At 37.9% G+C, this 24,490-nt stretch overlaps 1 long non-coding RNA gene across 1 annotated transcript; it reads right to left on the reverse strand.

Moving 5' to 3' along the window:
- Positions 1 to 2,415: 2,415 nt before the first annotated feature.
- On the reverse strand, positions 2,416 to 20,111 carry LOC129145305 (uncharacterized). Its single transcript, XR_008550656.1, has 3 exons — positions 20,033 to 20,111; positions 2,583 to 2,621; positions 2,416 to 2,497 (listed from the first exon to the last, which is right to left on the reverse strand). It is a non-coding gene; the product is annotated as an uncharacterized LOC129145305 (long non-coding RNA).
- Positions 20,112 to 24,490: the final 4,379 nt, after the last annotated feature.

A 24,490-nucleotide genomic window follows, 5' to 3' on the forward strand; every position in this document is an offset into this window, starting at 1 on the left:
CAGCTTGTGGTAGCTGAGAGTCTCATGTGGAGTAATGTACCTTGAGACACACGCTGAGGCCAAGTCCACTGGGAGGTGCCTGGAGTCTGGGTGGTATGTATTTCTCTGTTCAACTGCTATGACCCTCTAGGCATGTCTCAGAAGAATACCAGGAACAAAAAGGAGAGTAAGAAGGGATGAGAAGAAAGAGGACGACAACACAAAACGTAGAAGGAACATCCCTGTGTTTATAGCAGCACTATTTACAATAGCTAAGTTTTAGAAGCAACCCAAATGCCCAAAAATAGATGACTGGATCAAGAAGATGTGGTACATATACACAATGGAATATTACTGAGCAATCAAAAAAGATAAACACATGCAGTTGCAGCAACATGGATGGAGCTAGAAGGGGTCACGATCAGGAAATAAGTCAGAAAGAAAAAGAAAAATACCGGATGGTATCACTCATAGCAGGAATTTAGAAAACCTAAATAAGGGACCAGGAAAAAGACTAATTAATACAAAGTAAAATCAAAATCAACAAGCAACTATAAAGCAGAGATACACTATGGGAGGCGGGGAGAAGAAGGATTAGGGTCAAAATAAGGGGGGTTGCAATTGTATGAAAATGCATACATTGTGCAAAAATGAAAAATTATTAAGAATTATATAAAATACAATATTAAAAAAGAAAACTGAAAATATACATTGCTCTCTTTTAAATAAACTCTTTGTTGACATATTCCAGTAACATTAAGAATTTATGTATATGCTTTGTTATATAATAATATAAATATAGAGCATATAACTCTCCTAAAGTTGTATTAAAAGCTAATGGCACAGAGGTTAATGTCTTAGCGCTATCAAACTATTGCCAGCTACTGCGGCATGAGTTAGATCCCTGTCCAGGGAGCTCACCCACATGTGGCAGCAGACCTCTCCTGTCTTGCCTGCTGCTCCCCTCAACAGTATATTTCGGTGGATCTGCCTGTTCTGCTCCCCATACTGGTGAATCCTCTCAATCTCCGCACCCCCACCTCTGGCCTAGACCCCAGTTCTTGTATGCAGAAATAAATACAATAAATCTCTTTTTTTTTTAAGACAAAGGTATGTTACTTTCTGTAGAGGCAGGAAGGGCACAGAGTAGGTTTCCAGGATCCAAGCAGACAGTCTTGGAGCCCTCAGTGGCTTTCTCAGGTTTTTATTGAGCTTTACATGTAGTGTGGCAAACAGGTACATAGCAGGTAGGGGTGCCCGGGTTCCAGGAGGCCAAGAGGCCTCTAAGCCCCCAGCAAGTCTTCCCTCTGGGCTTCTCTGGTGTTCTTTCTCCCCTTCTCTCTCCTGCCTCTCTCCTCTTGGTGACTCTCTCAATACCCCTCCCATGGCCCACAGAAGTAAACAACACAGTTTGCAACAATGTCACAACTGCAGGTGCCCCATCAAGCAGGGCAATCCTAATGGTGGGAGGGCAGAAAAGTATGAAAGCCATTTACCCTATACTTTCTTTATAACAATACTCTATAGACTGATTCCAGTAATGGCAAGTATCTTCACTTAGAGTTGTATTGGAGAACATAACATACAAGTTGTTTTCTTTCAAATTACTACCTGGAGATTTGTAAAACTAAAAATATTCTCCAAGAGTTGTTTTAGAATATCAAAGGAATGAGTTCCTTTTTCCAAAGAACTCTATGTAGATTAACATATCCCAGCAAAACTAAGCATTGTCTCTAATATTTGTATCGAAATTGAAGCTATAAGTTCCTTTCCTTGAAAAATTCCACTGAGTGTTGTGAGATAACTGAAGAGATATGTTGCTTCTTTCAAACAAATAAATTTGTAAAGATAGTATAACTAAGAATCTATACTTGGTACTGAATTAGAAAATGATAGCTATGTTATTTTCTTTCAAATAACTCTGTACAGACATTTGCAATTCATAATCTCCAATTAGAGTTCTATTATGAAACCATAGATATTAAGTTGTTCTCTTTTATATTTTAAAGATTTACTTATCCATGTATACAAGAGCTAGGATAGAGGGGAGAGGTGCGGGGATGGGTAGGGGGGTGGGGGGGGGTGTCGGCGAGAGGATTCACCAGAGACAAAGTGGGGAACAGAACGTTCAGACCCGACGGAAGCGCACTGCTGAGGGGAGCAGCGGGCAAGCTAGGAGAGGTCTGCTGCGCCATGTGGGTTGCTCCCTGGCTGGCTGGGGATCCAACTAGTGCTGCAAAGGCTGTGGATTGCTTCATAGTGCGGTGCTTAACCCCTTGCGCCACCAGGGAGGCCCTGAAACTATTCTAACCTTAAACCTAAATTATAATCTAAACTAAAACAGAACTAACTTTAACCATAACATTAACACTTACCTTAATACTAAATCCATTAGTCCCAGTTTTGCAGACGTGGAACTTAGAAAGAAGTTATTTATTTACTGAAGTTTGTGCCACTTGAAAGTTAGAAGCTAACAGGTAGGACTTTCCTGGTCAAAACCTCATCCTGAAACTGCACCCTGAATCCAAAGAGAATCATTGCTATATGTTGGATCAATACAATCAAGATACTACTGGCCATAATTCTTTATGTCAGTTTCTTACCTTTGGTCTTCTTTTATGTCCACTTTACCTGGATCCTTCCTAGGAAAGCAAGCAAAAATGGAAGAAAATTATATAGAAGAATCATCATATCCCCCACTTTCTGGCCCACGTTTACTTAGCAAATATTTATTGAGCATCTACTACCAGGCCAATTAATTGCTAGGTGCTGCAGCTAAGCAGTTAACAAGACAAAAAAATTCTTAGATAGAACTGCAAAATTAATAGATTCTTATTTATCTACCATTTTAATAATTTTATTTCTAGTTGAAATAAACTAGAAATAAATATTTCTAGTTGAAATATAATTGAAATAAAGATATAAATGGAAAAAAGGAAAGTCCACATAAAACTGTATTAGAAAACTGAAGATGTAAGTTGTTTTTGGTAATAAGTTACTGTTAGTAAGAATAGGCTTAGAGATTGGGTAAATTTAGATTTAGTTTTGTTAGGGTTAGTTTTAGGGTTTGGTTTAGATTTAGGGTTAATTTCAATCAGTTTTTGGTTATAGTTAGGTTTAGGCTTTGAATTAGGGTTTGGGTTTGCACTAGGTTAAGGGTAGAGTTAGTGTTAGGATAAGAATTAGGTTTGGGTTTAGGATTAGGCTTAATATTAAAATTAGATATGCACGTAGGTTTCAAATTATAATTTCAATTAAGTTTAATGGTCAGTTTAGGGTTGGTGTTAGGCTAACTTTAGGGCTAGGTTAGGGCTAATGTACAATTAGTGACAGGGTTAGGAGCAGAGTTAAATCTTGGGTTTTGTTGATCTTTGGATTAAAATTATGGTTAGGGTTTGGATAGCATTAGAATTAGATTTCTAGTTAGGTCATGGTGGGGTTATATTTAGGGCTGATTTTATGAAGGGTTGTTTTTATGGTTACCTTTAGTGTTAGGTTTAAATAGATGGTTAGGGTTAGGTTTAGGATAGTTTAACCTTTAGGATAGATTGGGTTGTGATCATGCTTAGGTTAGTTTGGATGAATTAAGGATTGGGGCTTGAGGTTAGAGTATGTTTTAGTTTAGGGCTATTTTGTAGGTTTATGGTTAGAGTGAGTGTTAGGTTTAAAGTCACTGAAGTTTAGTTTTAAGATAAGGGGTAGGTTTAGGTTAGGTTTAGTGATTGAATATGGTTAGGTGTTTGTTTAGGTTAGTGTAAGGTAGCTTTAACTTTATAGTGTTAGGATCAAAGTTAGATTTAGGGACAAATGGGTCTATGATTGGTGTTTGAGTGAATTTAGAGTTATGGTTAAGGTTAGGTATAAGTTTAACTTCCAGTTAATTATTAGAGGAAGATTTAGTTATAGGGCTAGGTTTAACATTAGACTTTGTTTTAGGTTAGTATGAGATTGAGTTAGATTTTAGGTAGGGTCAGTGTGAGTTCAGTAGTGTCAGTATCCATAGCAGTATGGATAAGTTTAGAATTTCTGTTTATTTAGGTTTAGAGTTACAGTTAAGTGCTAGTGTCAGTTTAAGGTTAGGGCTAGATTTAGAGTTAGGTTTAGGGAATAGGTGTAAGTTTGTGGGTTTCATTAGTATTATCAATAGTTTATGATTATGGTTTAGGGTTAGGTTTATTGTTAGGGTTAGTGTTATGAGAATTAGGGTTCAGAATTAGTGTTTATGTAAAATTTAGGGTTTAGTATTATGGTAAGTGTTAATGTTATGGCTAAAGTTAGTTCCATTTTAGTTTAGATTATAATTTAGGTTTAAGGTTAGAGTAGTTTCAGGGCCTCCCTGGTGGTGCAAGGGGTCAAGCACTGCACTATGAAGCAATCCGTAGCCTCTGCAGCACTAGTTGGATCCCTGGCCAGCCAGGGAGCAACCCACATGGCACAGCAGACCTCTGCTGGCTTGCCCGCTGCTCCCCTCAGCAGTGTACTTTGGTCAATCTGCCTGTTCTTTCCCCACTCCATCTCTGGTGAATCCTCTCATCCCCCATACCTCTGGCCTCTACCCCAGCTCTTGTACCCACAAATAAATAAATCTTAAAAAAAAAAAAAAAGGTTAGGGTAGTTTTAGATTTACTGTTAAGCTTAAATACAGGATTGAAGTTAGGGTTAGTTTTAGATTAGAGTTAGTAATAGGGTACATGTTAGGCTAAGTGTTTAGGGTTAGTCTTAAGGTTTGTGTTAAGGTTAAAGATAGGTTTATGGTTAGTGTCTGTGTGAATTTAATATTAGGGATAGGGTTTATTAAGATTAGGTGTTAGGATTATCCATTTGGGGTTAAGTTTAGGGGTAGTGTTAGTGGTATAGTTTAACTAAGGATTATGTTTAGGATAAGGCTTAGGCGTAAATTAGGATTAGGTTAGCATTGGGGTTAGGGTTTGTGAGTGTTCTATTTAGGGTTAAGGGTAGGTTAAGTGTTTAGGGTTTGATTTAAGGCATGGTTAAGGTTAGGGTTGAGGGTTAATGTTAGGGTTAGGGTTTAGATTAAGTTTTGGGGGGCCTCTCTGGTGGTACAGGGGGTTGAGCAAAGCGCTGTGAAGCTATCCACAACTTCTGCAGTGCAGGTTCAATTCCCGGCCATCCAGGGAGAGACCCACATGGTGCGGCAGACCTCTCCTGTCTCACACGCTGTTCCCCTCAGCAGTGTTTTAGGTCCATCTGCCGGTTCTGCTCCCTGCTCTGTCTCTGGTGAATCCCCTCACCCTCCCGCACCTCTGGCCTGTACCCCAGTTCTTGTAAGCATAAATAAATCTTTTTAGATTAAGGTTTGATCAGGTTTAGGGTTAGGTGTAGAGAAAGGTTTAGAGTTTTCTGAGTTTATGTTTACAGATAAGTTAGAGTTGGGTATATGGTTAGTATTAGGGTTAATTTTGCTGTTTAGCATAAGGTAAGGATTTCAATTAACTTTAATGTAAGGTTTAGGTTTGATAGAAGGATTAGATTTAGAGTCAGGATAAACATAGTTACAGTTGCATTAGGGTTAGGTTTAGGATTAAGGCTATGTTTATATCAGGGTTAGGAATGGGGTAGGGTTAGTATTATGGCTAAGGATACAGTTATGTAATAAATTCAGTTTTAATTTATTGTTTGGTTGAGAGTTAGAGTTAGATTTAGCACTAGCCTTTGTTTAGTGCTATATTTATTTATTTATTTTTCATTGTAAGATGATGAATGTTTACTTCATTTTGTTTTAATTAAGTTGTCATGTCTTGTCTTCCCCCACATTTGTTGTTTTCTCAAACACCATATTGTCTCTTTTTTTATGTTTTTTATTTAATACAATTAAATTTAACAATTTTCTTGTTTGTTAGTTTTGATTTATGTGACTAATAAGAAATTTCTTATATCAATAACATGTTTTTTATTATAAAATTATTGTTTAGTGCTATATTTAGACATTTAGAATGTGATCAGGATAAGGGGTTAGGGTTAGGAGTAGAGAGCTAGATTTGGGTGAATTTAGGTAGGATAGGGATGGGTGGTTGGGTTAGTTTTTGGGTTAGGTTTAGGATTAATATTAGGGTTAGGTTACCATTAGGTTTAGGGTTAGGGTATGATTAGTTTTAAGGTCAATTTTGGGTTACTGCTACATTTAGAGTTAAGTTTGTTAAGGCTATATAGTCAGGTTTATCGTTAGGGTTAGAAATAGGGGTAGGATTATGCTTATGTTTAGGGCTAGCAATACAGTTCTGTTCAGTGTTATAGTTAGTATTAGGTTTAGGATTAGCATGAGGGCTATTAGATGTCCATAGCAGCATTACCCGCAAGATCCAAGTCATGGAATTTACTTTGAGAAATATACTATTTACCAGAGGCAACGGTGGGAAGGGAGGAGGATTAGAAAAAAGAAGGGGATAGAACATTGGCTTGGAGTGTTTGTGTAGGGTGAGTGATGGATTTGCACAAATAGAGTTATAAAAATATAAATCCAAAGTTATCTAGATATGTAAATGGCTGATAAAAAACACCTAATATACAAATTGCTTTTTCTCAAATAACTTTGTGAATATATGCATATTTAGTAAAAAATTTAAAATTTGCTTCATCTCAAAAGACTATATATGGAAATACATTTTCTATAAACTAGGAATCTTTTTTTCAAGTTGGATTATATATCCTGTAGCAGCATGAGTCAGCCCAATTTGGCCCCTGGTGTCCACCACTAGTCCTGGGACGTTGGGCTGCCCACCTCCCACAGCAGCAAGAGATGTTCACCCCAGCCCCTGTCACCTACTGCCACATTCATCCACCTTCTGTCCTCCACTTACCACTGCAAGAATACAGTCTCCAGCTGCCACCTACCAGCTGCAGGAGCCTGGCTATCAGCTGGAGAGGCAACAACAGGGTCTGGGTGCCACTGGTTATAGCTCTTAGAGTGGTAATCAGAAGATACGAGATTGAGAGTCAGTCCTGCAGATAGCAGAGCGATTAATTATCTTTTGCACTATAAAGACCAGCACAGATTTCAATAGATTGGACTGAAGAGTCAACTACTACATTGGAAAGAGGTTTTAAGAGTGAATCCTCATCACCAGTTACATCAGCACAAAAAGTAAATAATGGGGAGAAGAAAAAAACACAACAAATGGCAAAGTGAGTCCATAGTGGAACACTTCAGTATGCAGAGAGAACAAATCTCCAGAGCCCAATCACAAATACATGGAAGATCTGTTCCTCCTATCAGATACTGAAATCAAAACTACCATGATAAAGAAATTCAGAGAAAATGAAGAATACAGAGAAAACACAGAAATGTTATCTAAGATTAAAAAAAACAAAATGAATGTCTTGAAAAACAAAATGAATGAACAGATTAAAACTGAGGCTTGAAATAAGATAATGATGGAGATGAAGACAGTAAAATGATCTCTAAAGGAGATGAAAAATTTTGAAAAATTTTGGAGATGAAAGTAGAATATACCAAATGGAAACTTGAATCAGTCATCTTGAAGATGCAAATACTTAAAGAATCCAGGTGAAGGAAGAGAGAAACTAAGTTAAAAAAAAAAAAAAAAAAAGGAAGAATGGGCTTCCCCGGTCGTGCAAGGGGATAAGATGCAGCCTATGAAGGTATCCGCAGCCACTGCAGCATGAGTTCGATTGCTGGCCAGCCAGGGAGCTACCCAGATGGTGCACCAGACATCTCCTGTTCTATTCCCCACTATGTCTCTGGTGAATCCTCTCATTCCTCCCACACGTCTGGCCTGTACCCCAGTTCTTGTATGCACAAATAAATAAATCTTTTTTAAAAAGGAAGAAACATGAGGAAAGGCAATATAATAATAATGGGCATCCCAGAGAGGAAACAGAGTTAGAGGTAACAGAGGACTTATTTAAAGAAACAATAGATCAAAATTCCCAAACACATGAAGCTATAACAGAACATCTGTTGCCTAAACAAAATGAGTCTTATACCAAAATATATAATAGTGAAACTTCCAAGAATTCAAGACAAAGAAAGAATAGTGAAGCTGGTGAGAAAGAAGAAGCAGACAACCTCAAAGAGGCTAACATCAAACTTCTCTGAAGAAACACCATGGGCAAGGAGAGAATGGAATGGTGTTATCAAAAATACATGGTTTTCCTTTAAATATGAAGGAAAAATAAAGGCTTTCTCGGACAAACAGAACCTGAAGGAGTTTGCAGACACTAGACCTCCTTCTCCAAGTAATATTGATAGGAGCTCACATACCTAAACAAAACTGAGGAACATGCACAAAGAACTGAACCAGGAAATAGAAATACACAATTAAGGGCAGATGACAGCAATAGACTTTCATATATCAGTAATCACTGTAAATGTAATGGACTGAACTCACCAATTAAAAGACACATAGTGTCTAATTGGATTAAGAAACAGAATCCAATTTTCCACTCTTTCCAGAAGAAACACCTAAACTCCAAAGATAGACACCCAGACTCAAGGTAAAGGGTTGGAAAACAATTCTTAAGAGAATGGGATGTAAAGAGTATAGGGACAGTCATACTCATATCAAATAAGAGATTTCCAGTTAAAATAGGTAATGATAGAGGGATGGACTCTGCATAATGATTAAAAGAACAATACCTCAGGAAGATAAACATGCATCAATGTATACTCACCCAATGAAGGAGCACCAAAATATATTAGGCAACAATTATCAACTCAACTAAAACAGACAGTAGAAGAAAGACACTTCTGGCAGGGGACTACAACACCCCACTCTCACCAATGGACAGATCAATGAGACAGAAAATAAATAAGGACAAAGGGCTTGAAACAAATAATTAGAACACATGGGCCCAATAGACATTTATAGGGCACTACATCTCAAAAAGACTAAATATACATTTTTCTTTTGCACAAGAGACATTGTCCAAGATTGACCATATATTGGATGACAAGACAAGTATCAACACATTCATAATCACTGAAATCATGTCAAGTATCTTCTCTGAATATAAAGGTATCAAATGATAAATCAATCACAAGATTGCAGAGAAAACCTCTAATACATGGATACTGAACAACACATTACCAAAAACTACTGAGGTTAATCAAGGATTCAAAGAAGAAATAAAAAAAAATACCTTCAGGCAAATAACAATGAGGACACAATCTTCCAGAACTTATAGTACACTAAAAAAAAAAAAAAAAAAAAAACAGTACTAAGAGGGAACAATATATAGGCCACATTAAGATAAAGTAAGGTTATCGAATAAATAAGCTTATTTCACACCGTGAGGAAATACAAAAAGAACAAACAAAATTAAAAACCATTAGTAGAGAGGAATTAATAAAAATTAGAGCCAAAATAAAAGAAATAGAAGTAAAAAAGACAGTTCAAAAATATGAAGCCAAAGTCTCACTAAGAAAACAGAAGAGAGGGGCCTCCCTGTTGGCACAAGGGTTAAATCACAGCACTATGAAGCTATCCACAGCCACTGCAGCACAAGTTCGATCCCTGGCCAGGGAAGTGATACACATGTGCAGCAGATCTCTCTAGTCTCGCCCACTGCTCCCCTCAGTAGTGTATTTCAGTCAGTCTGCCTGTTCTGTTCCCCACTCTGTCTCTGGTGAATCCTCTCATCCCATGAACATCTGGCCTGCACCCCAGCTCTTGTATGAATAAATAAACAAATCTTAAAAAAAAAAACAGAAGAGAAAATACAAATCAGAAATAAATGAAGGGCCTCCCTGGTGGCGCAAGGTGTTAAGACACAGCCTGTGAAGCTATCCACAGCCTCTGCAGCACGAGTTCTATCCCCAGCCAGCCAGGGAGAAACCCACATGGTGCAGCAGGCCTCGCCTGTCTCGCCCGCTGCTCCCCTCAGCAGTGTACTTCAGTCAATCTGCCGGTTCTGTTCCCCACTCTGTCCCTGGTGAATTCTCTCACTCCTCCACCTCTGGCCTTTACCCCAGACCTTGTATGCATAAATAAATAAATCTTTAAAAAAAAAGAAATAAATGAAAATTACAACAGACACTGCAGATTTCAGAGAATAAGAGACTATTATGAACACATATGCTAATAAATTCAATATATTAAATGAGACAGAAAAATTCATAGAATTATTCTATCATCCAAGACTGAATAGAGAAGAAATGGAAAAAAAAAAAAAAAAACCCGAACAGATCAACCACAAGCAAAGAAATTGAAATAGCAACCATGACTCTCCCCAAACATAGAGGTCCAGGACAGGATAGCTTCACAAATGAGTTCTACCAAACTTTCAAAGATAAACTCATACCTCTCCTTCTCAAACTCTTCCCAAAATATGAGAGAATAAATACTTTCAAATATATTTTATGAGGCCAATAGTACTCTAATTCCAAAGACAAACAAAGACAACACAAAAAACTACAGACCAATTTCCCTAATGAATACAGATGCAAATAATCCTTGATAAAAATCATAGGAAATCAATTCCAACGATGCATTAAAAGAATTATACACCATAACAAGATGAATTTATACCAGGGACATAGGAGGGTTAAACATCTGAAAAATCAATAAACATAATTCACCACATCAACCAAGAGAAAGATAAAAACTACAAGATCCTATCAATAGATAGGATTTTCATAGATAGGAAAATCCTAAAGACTACACTGAAAAGCTGATTAAAACAAAACAAGTTCAGCAAAATGACAGGTCACAGTGGACACAAAAATCAGATGCCTCCCAATAGGCAAACAAAGAGCTAGAAGGGGAGGAAATTAACAAAAACCATCACATCTATGACCACATCACAAACAAATAGCCAGGAGTAACCCTAACAATGTCCATGAAGGACCTATTCAACAATTTAAAATAAACAGAACAAGATGGGAAGAAATGGAAAAATATTCCATGCTCATAGCTTGGAAGAACTGACATTGTTAAAATGGCCATCATGACCAAGCACCAAACAGAGTGAATGCAATCCTGATCAAAATTTCAGTGACACTCTGCCAAGAAATGAAACAAACATCACTGAACTTCATATGGAACCACTAACGACCCCAAATACCCAAAGCTATCCTGACAAAAATAAAGAAGAATGGTGGCATTACACTTCCAGACTATGTGATAGTATATGGCTATCCTCTAAAGCTATAATAATTAAGACATCATGGTACTGAATAAAAGCAGATACACAAAATAATGGACTAGAATTGCCTGCCCAGAAATAAACATAAGCATATTTAGACAGTTAATCTATGACAAAGGAGTCAAGAATATACACTGGAATATGAAAATCCTCTTTAATAAATGGTGTTGGGAAACTTGGACAGCCACGAGAAAGAAAATGAAACTAGAACACTACCTCACACCATACAAAAAATTCAACTCAAAGTGGTTAAAAGACTTGGATTTAAGACCTGAAATGATAACATACATAGAAGAAAAGATAGGAAAAACACTTCACAATATAAGCTTCAATGATGTCTTTGTGGATTCATCCCCAGCAGCAAGGAAAACAAAAGAAAATATAACCAATTGGAAATACTTAAACCAAAATGCTTCTGTACAGTAAAAGAAACTAACTAAAATGAAAATACATGCCTACCAAATGGAAGAGAAATTTGCACACCATGCATCTGAAAAGGTATTATCAGTAATCAAAGATAAAGAGCTCAAATAACAAAAAGAAGAAAAGTAACCCAATCCAAAAATGGGCGGAAAAGCAATATAGGTACTTCTCCATAGAAGACATACAGATGGCTAGCAGGCATTAAAAAAAAAAAATGTTCATTATCACATATCATCAGGGAAATGCAAATAAAAACCACAATGAGATGCTATCTCACACCATATCAAAAAGACCAGAAACAAAAAGTGCTTGTAAAAGTGTGGAAAAAAGAAACCCTCTTAGATTCTTAGTTGAAATATAGACTGATCCATCCCTAATGGAAAGACGTATGGAGTTTTCTCAAAAGATTAAAATTGGATCTGTCATACAACTCAGCAATTACACTCCTAGGTATATACTCAAAGAATACAAAAACTCTAATTTGAAAGGAAATTTTTACTCCCATGTTTACCGCAGCAATATTTACAACAACAAATTATAGAAACAACCTTAGGACAAAAGAACAGATTAGTTGATCAAGAAGATGTAGTATATACACTTAATGGATACTGGGTAATCAAAAAAAGATAAACTCATGCCATTAAGCCAAAAGGAGAAAGACAAGTATGAGATGGTGTCACTTATATGTGGAATATAGAGAAACCAAAAAAGGGTCAGACATACAAATTTTAAAACCAACACTTGAAAACTGACCATAGAATTGTGACATCCAGAGGAGTTAGGGGAGGAGGGGTGAGAACTGGGTGTGGATCCAGCACAACTAACTGGTTGAGGACTATGGGTGTTTTGGTGGTGGAAGCACTGTAGTGACTTCTCCTGCAGGGGGAGACCCTATACTTCCAAATTCCTAACAATGATATAAATCAATGGTACTTATATAAAAAAATTTTTTTAAAGAAAATTATATTTATAACTGGTTCAACCAATTAATAAAATACCTAAGAATCAATTAAATCTAGGAGGTGAACATTCAGTACACTGAAAACTAATACAAAAATTAAAAATTTTTGAGACGATTTTAACTAATGGAAATATACCTCATTTTCATGGATTTGAAGAATACTGTTCACGTGTCCATACTACTCAATTTACGGATTCAATGCACTCCATATCCATGTTCCAAAGGCGTTTTAGAAATAGAACAATCCTAAAATTTAGATGGAATCACAGAAGTTCCCAAATGGTCAAAGCAATTTTGAGAAAGAGGAACATAGCTGGAGATATTACACTTCCTGTTTTTAAACTATTACAAACGAGTATAGAAATAAAAAAAAATGCATATTTAATGCATTAATGCAACTAATTTGTTACAAAGAAAACAATAATATACACTGGGAATAATCTGTTCAATAAATGGTACTGGGGAAAATGGACTGCCACATGCAAAAGTATCCTGGATATCTTGAATATTATGTTGAACATGTGGATCTTGTTTATCCAGAGAATGTTGGTTGCATTGTTTTAGCAGTCAATCATGTCACCTGTGTATTTCAAGACCAGGGTCAAATCATGTATGAAGTGTTTGACTACTCTGTCCTGAGTAGCTGTCCTTAATCTACACCACCTATTGATCAGCCGGGGATGTTTAGTGTGCCTCTAAGGATTAGACCCCACATGTGCAGTTGGATAGAGAACCCAGGAAATCATATATAAATTTATTGGATCACTCACCTAAGCCACCTCCTTTTCATGCTCACCCTTATATTCCTGAGACCTGCTTTCTATGGCCCCAGCCAGAAATCTGGGGCCTTGGTTGCCCCACCTTGCCATGCAGCTTCTGCAGCTGTATCCAAGGCTTGACTGCAAGAGGCAGAGATGGAAAGCATCAAGTAGTTGCCATACCCTCTTGTTACTAACATTCCTTTATTTAGAGGGTTGTTCTCCTTTTAGGGTTTCAGGTAATTACCTAGTTTACACTGCTGTAACCATGCCATCTTCATATTATCTTCTAGGAGCTAAGGTGGGGAAGAGGGAAGAATTTGGGGACATTCCCACCCTCAGATCTACAGGGACTTTATTTTAATTCAAAATGCTCTGAATTCCTATTTGTCCACACTGGGTGTACTTCCAGATTTTGATGCCTTGGCATCCAGGCTGGAAAATGCTAGAAGAAAAAAAAAGCTAAACTCACCAATGTTTTATGGAACTTTTATTCTGACCTTTCCCTCATCCACCTGCTTTTATTTACTTTTCACAGTTCTCCAGTGTGTGTTTCCCACCTCTGTCCAGGGTTTGTATCAATAGCTGTGATCAATGGGAAAGATGGGAGGGTACTTGCTCCATCTTCCCAGGACTGACTTATGGAAACACCAGCCTTCCTACCTCCTTGCTTGCTTCTTTGTGATTCTTATTACAAGTCAGCATGCTATGCATTGTATATCATGCATTTCCCTACGTGGGGACATCTATAGCAGGGGCTAGAAGGAGGTTATTCAGGGCTTCCCACATACTCAAGTGCAAATCTTAAGGTGGTGGATGAGAAGCATGGGAGAGTAAAGTCACTATGCAATTGGATAAATGGTTGTGTGAGCCCTGGCCAGGCACCCATTATGAGGGTACAATCACAGCTCTGCTTGGTTTTGTTTGGGCACAAAATAAATCATCTTGTACCCCTCTGAGTTATTTTTTTAAAGGTTTATTTATTTATGCATACAAGAACTGGGGTATATAGTCTAGAGGTGCGGTGGGTGAGATGATTCACCAGAGGCAGAGGAGGGAACAGAACAGGCAGATTTACTGAAATACACTGCTGAGGGGAGCAGCAGGTGAGCCAGGAAAGATCTGCTGCACCATGTGGGTCACCTCCCTGGCTGGGGATCGAGTTCCTGCTGCCTGGCTGCGAACTGCTTCATAGAGCTGTGTCTTAACCCCTTACACCACTAGGGAGGCCTCCCTCCCTGCCCACCTCCCCCAGCCCCCGCTCTGACTTCTTATGCTGGAAGGAATAATAAAAACAGTATCAGCTAGCTTGGCAAAGGAAATACAATTCAATAACATGTACAGAGAATTTATAGTTGTGAATTAAAGAATAATGGAGAATATTGGGGATATTTATCCTGTGTTTTAGGACATGGGGCATCAAAAACAGAGGAGGAGTCTTCACATGACAGACAAGAATGGAGTAACCTTACCCTTATTTTTAAGTAAAGGTGAATTTCTTAGACAGAGAGAACATGTTTACTGATAAATCTAGAAATGGGTAAGATTCCCCAAACCATATTCTCCTAGGTCATAAATGGGAGAACAGTGACAGCTGCTTCTATTGGGAAAAGGGCTGGAGTTTAGGACATGGTGATCTCTTCTTCCATTATGGAAAGGCAAAGAAATTAAGCAAGAACAGTAGTGGGGCTACTACTCTTAATGCAAAAACAATCCTCACTCTTTAAGTAATGATAACAGATCTCCCAAGGCTCACAGGGTCTTGATTGCTTGCTAGTTCCCATACCAAAGTGACAAGAGTGCTGCTTTGGACCTATTGAGAAAAACCTATCTGACTCTTTTATTGAGACTGAACCTCCACTTTTATCCTTTTTGAAGTTCTCTAAAGGAAGTTCCACAATTTTTTTTTTAAAAGATTTATTTATTTATTCATACAAGCACTGGGTACAGTCAGAAGCATGGGAGGGTGAGAGAATTCACCAGAGCCAGAGCTGGGAGCAGAGTAGGCAGAAAGACCAAAGTACACTGCTGAGGGGAGCAGCGGGTGGCAGGAGAGGTCTGCGCACCATGTGGGACCCTCCTCTGGTGGCCGGGGAGCAGCCGGGAATCGAACCAGTGCTGCAGAGGCTGCGGGCAGCTTCGCAACCCAGCGCTCAACCGCTGCGCCACCGGGGAGGCCCAGGAAGTTCCACAATTTTAAAAGTAGATGAAAGAAAAAAATAAATAAAAATAGATGAAAGATCAATCCTATCTTGAGAAGAAAGCAATCTAATTAGTTATATTCAATTGCTGGAGACAGTCCTTAGGTGGCTGCAAACAATAGTAAGAGTCATTTCTATAGAAATAATAGAAAAATAAAAATGAAAAATTGAAGCAGAATACAAATCCATTTTCCATAACCATTTGTAAAAAGGAAACAAACAAATCCATTCAGTTGGGAATCCAGGGAAGGTTTCTAGTTTCAGTGTCAAAGCATCTTCAGATGGGGTGAGGACAGACAGTGGTTTCCCTGCTCGCAGTTTGATGTCATTGGGCATTTAGGAAAACAGCAACAATCAGAAGAAATGTACATCTTGATAACCTCTCTGAAGTTGACAAATTTCCCCACTTTCAGATTGAGCAGTCTCAGAAAAAGACAACCTTAGTTTGCAATCAATCCAAGCCAAAAAGGTTAGGAAACATTAGTTTAGAAAGTCATAGAAATTAGAAAAATTCAGGGTTGAGTCTGGTTCATGGGTAAAAGCAGAAAAGTAGAAAATGATTAAAAGGATTTAGAATCTGATGTGCATAAAAAGGTATATAATAGTGAAACATCTTTTTCTCCACTTCTACTCCAATTTTACTAAATAATCACAGCAAAATGAATTATTTGCAAATTAAATCTAGTTTCATTAAACTTGACCAGTTATTTTCATAAGCATAATAAGAACAAAATAAAACCATATCCTTTAAAAAATATGCTTTGCTGGAACTTTTTACGAGAAATCTCAGATGAAGTTTTTAATGGCCTCTCAAGTCTAAGGACTATGCTAAGACTGCCTCATCAGACTTTGCCTGTGATACTTATATCTTTGGGTAAATTCCTCTTCTTTTGAGGTCTCCAAAAATATCCTTGTCTCCTGGAGTTCCCAGATCTGATAAAGGGTGACTTTCTTTACTCTTTTCCTGATAGACTTGGAACCCTGAAAGCAAGGCATTTAGGCTGCTTTTCCTTTGAAAACTCAGATCTATCTGAATTCCTAAAAACAGTCTGGTCTCAAATATGACATTACAATCAAGGTTTCAGCAATAACCATGGTAATTGTCTATTATAGTGAAAAGGAGTCTTCTTAAATTTATGAAAAGAAACATATTACCATGAGAATTAAGAATACTTTACATTCTGGGGGTGTCAAAGAGAAAAAAGCAAATGTTTCAGCTTTGTTCACAAACATGATAAACAGGTGAAGATCTTATTTTTAAAAATTTCCTCCATGTTTAATGTAAAACAATTGAGAAAGCCAAGTTTATATCTTCACCTAGCTAAATTTAATATCTGAGAAGAGGTATCCCCATTCCTTAATGAATCAGGGCGAGGGAACTGGCTTTGATTTAAAAGCATGACTTTTTCTATTTTTTCTCCTTCTTATCTTTAACCAGTTAAATTCTGAGAAAGGGTGGTCTTTTAAACTTGAGATACTTGTTCTGCAAAGGGGGAAAAAAAACCAAAACCTTGTTTTAGCCAGAAAAAATTCAGTCTTTGAATGCCACTTTCAAATGTCAATGTCCAAAATGTAATCACAGGATTATTATAAAAATGAATCCTTTCTAATCTTACGATTTCTCATATGAAGAACAAAAAGGACAAAAGGACAAACAGCAGAACAAGAAATGGGGATAGATCGAGATATTTTACATTCTGCTGTTCATCGCCCTAGAATAGTTCTTCCAAGAACTTCTTTTTCTTTAAAACCTATGGTTTTGAAAATAGAAAGGTCAAAAGTGCTCCTTAGTGGCTACTGAAATCTTAGAGGCTTTTTAAAAAATATATTATTGGCCTTAGTATGACTAGAATTTGCAGAAAGCCACACCAAGATACTTCTCTACATTTCTCTCCTTATGTTGCCCTATTCTTAGTAATTCATTTTTTTTCCAATAAGAAATTTAGACTAAGATCTCTCTATTTTTTTCCATAGGCACCAATAAGCAGTTCAGAAGTTTTCCAATTTAATATGACTCAGCAAACCAATAAGCACTTTTGTAGCTTACTACAGAAAATCCAAAGTAGTTTGCTCCCAGTCTAAGATACAACAAAAGGAAAGACTCAATATACATTAAATGTTTTCTGCTAAGCCTTGTATCTCCTGAAGCCAGGACTATAACCAAGTAGGGCTGTATTGCAGGATTTGGAGTATGTTTTGTTTGACAGTGTACCTCTCAAGATGCATAGAACATTTATTATGATTGATGGGTGCTATAGCTACCCCAGTTGGGAGACTTCTTTATGAAGCGGCAAGTGCTCTATTAGCTTATAAGTTCTTGACCCACACCCACCAAAGTTTGCAAGATTGGTTTCCAAGATTTCCTGAGCAACACAAAGTGTTGTCTGGAGGCTCCGGTTCCTTTCCTCAAGACTCGGGAACTATGGGCAGAGGAATGGCAAAAGCCTTGAACTCTAATTTCCTACCCATGTAACAAAACAGAACGGCATATCAAGGCAGAAAGGATCATACCTCAAATTGGACAACACATCATAAAACAACACATACCATGTAATACTGTTAGTTGCAATAAGTCTGGGTTCTCCTGTCTGTCACTATCAAAAAGCCAATCAGCAGAGATAGGAATTGAACCTATAAGCAGTTTCATTTTTCAGATCACTGGCCATTGATCTGAGAGAATGGAGGTCTTCGCACCCTGAAGAGACCATTCTCCCATGGCCACTGATTGGAGAGAATGGACAGGCCATTCTACCATCTCATCTTGAGCTGGCCTTTTCATAATGAGTTAAACAAAAACAGTCATAAGCAAAACAGCAGAGCAGAACAGCCTGTCATGTTGAAGCAATTTATCAGAGAAGTCCATCATAGTTTGTGTTCTTGGTATTTGTCACATTCAGCCCCCAGGGTTTGTTATCAGATTCTTGGTTATCTTGACTCTTTGGTACATCTAATGGTGTCAATGCCTGGCACTCATTCAGGCATCATCAGGACAGGACTGTCAATTTTAAAGCAAGAGTGTTTAAGAACAAAAGTTCTTAAAATAATCAGAGTTGCCCATGAGTTAGCTGAACCAATATCCAAATCTCATTTTCCAAAAAGGTTTAGGACAGAGAATTCCTACATTATTCAACTTAGACCAAGCAACAAGGTTTGAAAACAGCTTAAGAGATAATTAGGTAAAACAGAAAAATCACCTTGTTGTGCTAAGTAACCAATATTAAAGGACAACAGCAGAGAGGGGGGATGCACCTCTGGGAGGGACACTGAGCACTCAGAGACTTTGTTACCTCTGGGACAAGTAGCTTCTGGCCCTGCACAATACAACAGAATTCTCATGTTCCTCTGTGGGACTCTGCCAGCCACAGCCTGGTCAAGTATTGAGTAAGGGAGTAGTCCAACATAGCCAGAAGCCACACAACCACTCATGTTACCTTGCCAGCAGCTCATTCAGATAAGTGTTCACTGGTCCCAGCAGCCTGGACACCCACCTGGACAACACATACCCAGCAGAGCAAATCCAAAAACAAACAATGGGGTGAAAGAAAAATACAAATGGTCAAGCAAGCCCTTGAGAGACCAATATGCTACAGAAAGAAAATCATTCTCCAGAACCCAACAACATTGACAGAGAAGAATTTTTCTGCTGGACAGATGAAGAATTCAAAGTTGCCAATAAACTTAAAGACATAAGAGAAAATGAAGAGTAGTAAAAGAATATTGTGAGAAACAATCAGTGAACAGGAGAACAAGATTGAAACTTTAAGTAAGAAAATAATGGAACTGCAGGATGTTAAAAGATCAATGGAGGAGCTGAAAAATTCTGGAAAAAGCCATGAAAATAGATAGATGATATGGAAGAATGAATCAGTACTGTTGAAGATACAGAAACATAAAGAATCCAAAAAGAAAATATGAATATGAAGGAAAGAGAATGAAGAAACACTTCAAGAATTATTTGACACAATGAGGAAAGGAAACATAAGAGTCATAGGAATCCCAGAAGGAGAGGAAACAAAGGAACTGAAAAACTATTCAAGGAAATAATTGAAAAGAACTTCTCAAACTAAAAGAAGGAAATGAAAAAGACATATAGGAAGCTAGAAGGATGCTAAACTACCATAATGAAAGGAAAACTACAGCAATACACAAAATAGTAAAACTTCCAAGGGTCCAAGGCAAAGAAAAAATAATGAAGCTGATGAAACAGATTACCTACAAAGGAAAACCGATTAGGCAGACATCAGATTTCTCTGAAGAAATACATTGGGCAAAAAGAGAATAAAATAACACTCAAAAAACTCCTAGACAAAAAAAGCTAGCCCAGAACACAATACCTTGCAAAGTTCTCCTTTCTTTATGAGGAAAAAATAAGGACTTTCTCAGACAAACAAAATCTTCAGAAATTCACTATTACTAAACTTCCACTCCAAGAAACATTACAAGCCTTAAAATCCAAACCAACAGAGGAATTAACAGGGAGACCTGAACAAGGTATTGATTAGAAGCACAAAAACAATGAACAAAATGGCAATTCCAGACTTCCATGTAATCAGTAATAACCCCAAATGTAAGTGGACTAAACTCACCAGTCAAAAGACACAGAGAAGCAGGTTGTATTAGAAAACAGAATCCAATCTTCTGATGTCTCCAGGAAACACACATAAGTTCTGAAGAGAAACATAAATTGAAAGTTAAGTGTTGGAAAACAATTCTACAAGGTTATGCCCTCCCTCCCACAAAGAAGGCAGGGACAGCCATACTTATATCAGATAAAATAGACCTCAAGCTAAAAAAGGTGACAAGAGACACAGACAGGCACTATATAATGATCAGGGAAGATATATGGACACTATATAATGATCAAGGGAAGACATATGAAACTAGAATCCCAGCAGTGGGTGCTGTCCCAGCAGTGGGAGCAAGAAGTAGCAGTGGCAATCTCTCACTCTGATGCTCCACTACAGGCAAGCTCCAGCAGTGGCTCCTCAGAGCCTAGCAACCTCCCTTTTATATGTGGTACCAGGATTGTAGAATGGACCAATCAGGAATGAGCTATGAGTTGATTAGTGTTAAATGGCCCAATAAGCTATAGATTTGAAAAACAGTCCAATCAGACTTGTAGGTAGGGCACCCTGGAAGTGGATATAAGCCAGGGCTGGAGAAACTGAGGAGACATCATCTCAGCCATCAAAGAAAGAAAAGGAAAACTCCTTTCCTTGCCTCTAAAGAAAGAAGCATCCAGCAGCTGACCTCTGAGGAAGGCAAAGTCAAAGAGCTTTGTCAAAGACTGTGTTCTGGTCCTGTCTCTGAGATAGCTTGAAGGCAGCACCAAAGGTTCCAGGCATGGTGTCTCAAGAGCTGTTTGTTGTTGATGTAGTCCAACAACTCACAAAGAGCTGTTACCATTTGGTGTCTGTGACACCACCTCTGGGTGATCAGACCATCACTACTGGCCGGTGTGGTCCAGTTCTGTTGACAGGTGACCGGCACTCTGCTTACATCTCTACTTCTGGTGGACACTCTCTGGGGTGAAACAGCTGGCCACTTGTGGCTACAGTAAGCTCTTTGTTTTTTCCTGTTTGTAAAATAAGTCCCATCATTGTTGTTCCTGGAACCTAAGGTATCTTGCAATTATGTGCACCAGTGGGAACTCACAGACAGTGATCTGTCTTCTATTGGACACTGTCATTTAATCAGCTATAGCCCCCTATTGTATAGGTAGGGTATCGCCCCTATTACTGAGATTTGATCTTTTTTGCTGTACAGAGCATGAGTTTATCTTTTTTGATTGCTGAGTAGTATTCCATTCATGTTTTGCTCCAGTTATCTGTTTCAGGGCATTTAGGTTGTTTCCATATCTTAGCTATTGTAAATAGTGGTGCAACAAACATAGAGGTGCAGGTTTCCCTTCAAATTAATGCTTTTGTGTTCTTTGGGTAGATTCCTAGGAGTGGTATTGCTGGATCATATGATAGCTCCATTTTTAGCAATTTGATGGTCCTCCACATAGTTTGCCATAGTGGTTAGACCAGTTTGCATTCCCGCCAGCTCTGTAAGAGGTTTCCTTTTTCTCCACGTCCTCATCAGCATTTGTTGTTGCCAGTTTTTTTTATATGGCCATTCTCATATTAAAAAATGGAGTAAGGTGGTATCTCACTGTGGTTTTGATTTGCATTTCCCTGATTATAAGTGAGGTTGAGGAGATTTTCCCCTTTAGATTAAGTGGTTTTTTTAGTTCTTTTATCCATTTTTGACAGGATTGTTTGCTTTTTTGTTTTTGTTGTTAAGTTGTGCAATCTCTTTGGAGATCTTTGATATCAATACCTTATCAGTTGTATGGGGTGCAAATATTTTCTTCCAATCAGTGGGGTATCTTTTCATTTGGGTTTTTGTCTGTTTTGCTGTACAGAAACTTTTTAGCATGATGTAGTCCTGCTATTTATCTTTTCCTTCATTTTCTTTGCTTCCGGAGAGGAGGTGTCCTCAAAGATGTTTCTGAGGTATATGTCCTGGAGTGTTTTGCCTATATATATACATATATATGTGTATGTATATGTATGTATATATATAATGTACATATGTTTATATGCATGCATATATACATATATATGTACGTTTATATGTATGTGTGTGTATATAAACATATGTACTATATATACACACATACATATTATGGTTTCAGGTTTGTTTTTTTTTTTAAGATTTATTTATTTATTTATTTATACAGGCACTGGGTAGTCAAAAGCGCCGGAGGGTGAGAGAATTCACCAGAGCCAGAGCAGGGAGCAGAACAGGCAGACTGATGAAATACACTGCTGAGGGGAACAGCAGGCGAGACAGGAGAGGTCTACCTGCCATGTGGGACCCTCGTGGGCTGGCCAGGATCGAACAGGCGCTGCAGAGGCCATGGATAGCTTCACATCGGTGTGCTCAACCGCCTGCCCCACCAGGGGAGGCCCTTTTTATCCTTTTTGAGATGGTTTTTGTATTTGGTGTGAGATAATAGTCTAGTTTCATTCTTTTGCATGTAGACGGCCACGCTCCCAGAACCATTTATTGAAAACACTGTCCTTATCCAGTGCATATTCTTTATTCCTTTGTCATAGATTACTTGACCATATATATATCCAGCTTTATTTCTGGATTTTCAATTTGATATCATTGGTCTGTGTGTCTACTTTTGTTCCAGTACCATGAATTTTAATTATTATGGCTTTATAGTATTGTTTGAAATGTGGGAGTGTAATGTCTCCATTGTCTGTCATTTCAGTCAGAAGAGCTTTGACTATTGGAGTTTTTTGTGATTCCATATGATTTTCAGCAATACTTGTTCCATTTATTTGAAGAATGCCATTTAGATTTTTATTGGAATTGCATTGAATCTGTAAACTGCTTTTGGTAAGATTGTCATTTTGATAATGTTAATTCATTAACAGGGAATGTCTTTCCATTTCTTTGTGTCGTCTTCTATTTCTTATAACAGTGTTTTATAATTTTCTTTGTATAAATCTTTCACTTCCTTTGTTAGATTTATTCCCAGCTATTTATATTTTTGGTACAATTGTAAATAACATCATTCTTTTTTTTTTTTTTTTAAACTTTTTTTTTTTTTAATAGAGGCATTTTTTTTTTTATTTGTTTGTTTGTTTTTGTTTATACATGCACTGGGTACAGTCAGAAGCGCGGAGGGTGAGAGAATTCACCAGAGCCAGAGCGGGGAGCAGAACAGGCAGAAAGACCGAAATACACTGCTGAGGGGAGCAGCGGGCGGCAGGAGAGGTCTGCGCGCCATGTGGGACCCTCCTCCGGTGGCCGGGGGGCAACCGGGGATCGAACCGGCGCCAGAGGCCGCGGGCAGCTTCGCAACCCAGCGCTCAACCGCTGCACCACGGGGGAGGCCCAATAACATCATTCTTAATAGTGAAAAAAATGAAAGCATTCCCTTTAAGAGGCAGAAAAAGACAGTCTCATCTCTGCCTTTCATTGTAACACTGAAGTACTAGTAAGAGCAATTAGACAAGAGAAAGACATAAAATGAATCCAAATTGGGAAAGAAGAAGTAAAACTATCATTATTTGCAGGTGATATGATAATATATAGACAGAATCCTTAAAATCCATGGAAAAACTAATTAAAACAAAGCAGTTTAGTAAAGTAGCAGATTATAAAATCAATACACAAAAATCAGTAACCTTCCTATATGTGAACAATCAGTCTGAAGAAAACAATGCAATTTACAATTGTATCCCCCAAAATTAAGTACTTTAGAAAAAACTAACAAAGGAGCAAAATTTTCCTATACAAGGAAAATTGCAAAACACTATCAAAGAAATAGAAGAAACACAAAGATATGGAAAATCATACCCTGCTCATTGATTGGAAGAATCAATAGTATTAAAATGGCCATCCTACCAAAATCAGTTTACAGATTCAAAGCAATTTCAATAAAAATCTCAGTGGCATTCTTCAAAGAAATGGAACAAATATTGTTGAACATCATATGAAATCACAAAAAAACCCCTAAACTACACAAAAACCAACTCAGAATGGATACAAGACTTGAATTTAAGACAAGAAACCATTAAAAATATAGAAGAAAACATAGGCAAAACACTGTAGGACATACACCTCAGAACCAGCTCCAGAAGCAAGGAGAACAAGGACATTATAAACAGCTAAGACTACAGCAAACTAAAAAGCTCTGTACAGCAAAAAAGATCAAATCTCAGTAATAGGAGCCTCCCTGGTGGCAGGTGGTTGAGCACAGTGCTGTGAAGCTGTCCACAGCCTCTGCAGTGCCGGTTCAATCCCAGCCAGCTGGTGAGGGTCCCACATGGCGTGGCAAACCTCTCCTGTCTCTCCCGCTGCTCCCCTCAGCAGTGTATTTCATCAGTCTTCCTGTTCTGTTTCCCGCTCTGTCTCTGGTGAATCCTCTCACCCTCCTGCGCATCTGGCCTGTACCCCGGCTCTTGTATAAATAAAATAAATCTTAAAAAAAAAAATCTCAGTAATAGAAATCAAGAGACAGTCTACTGAACGGGAGA

The sequence above is a fragment of the Talpa occidentalis genome, unplaced genomic scaffold (assembly GCF_014898055.3).
Source record: "Talpa occidentalis isolate TD23 unplaced genomic scaffold, MPIMG_talOcc4v2.1, whole genome shotgun sequence".
Classification (NCBI taxonomy): domain Eukaryota; kingdom Metazoa; phylum Chordata; class Mammalia; order Eulipotyphla; family Talpidae; genus Talpa; species Talpa occidentalis.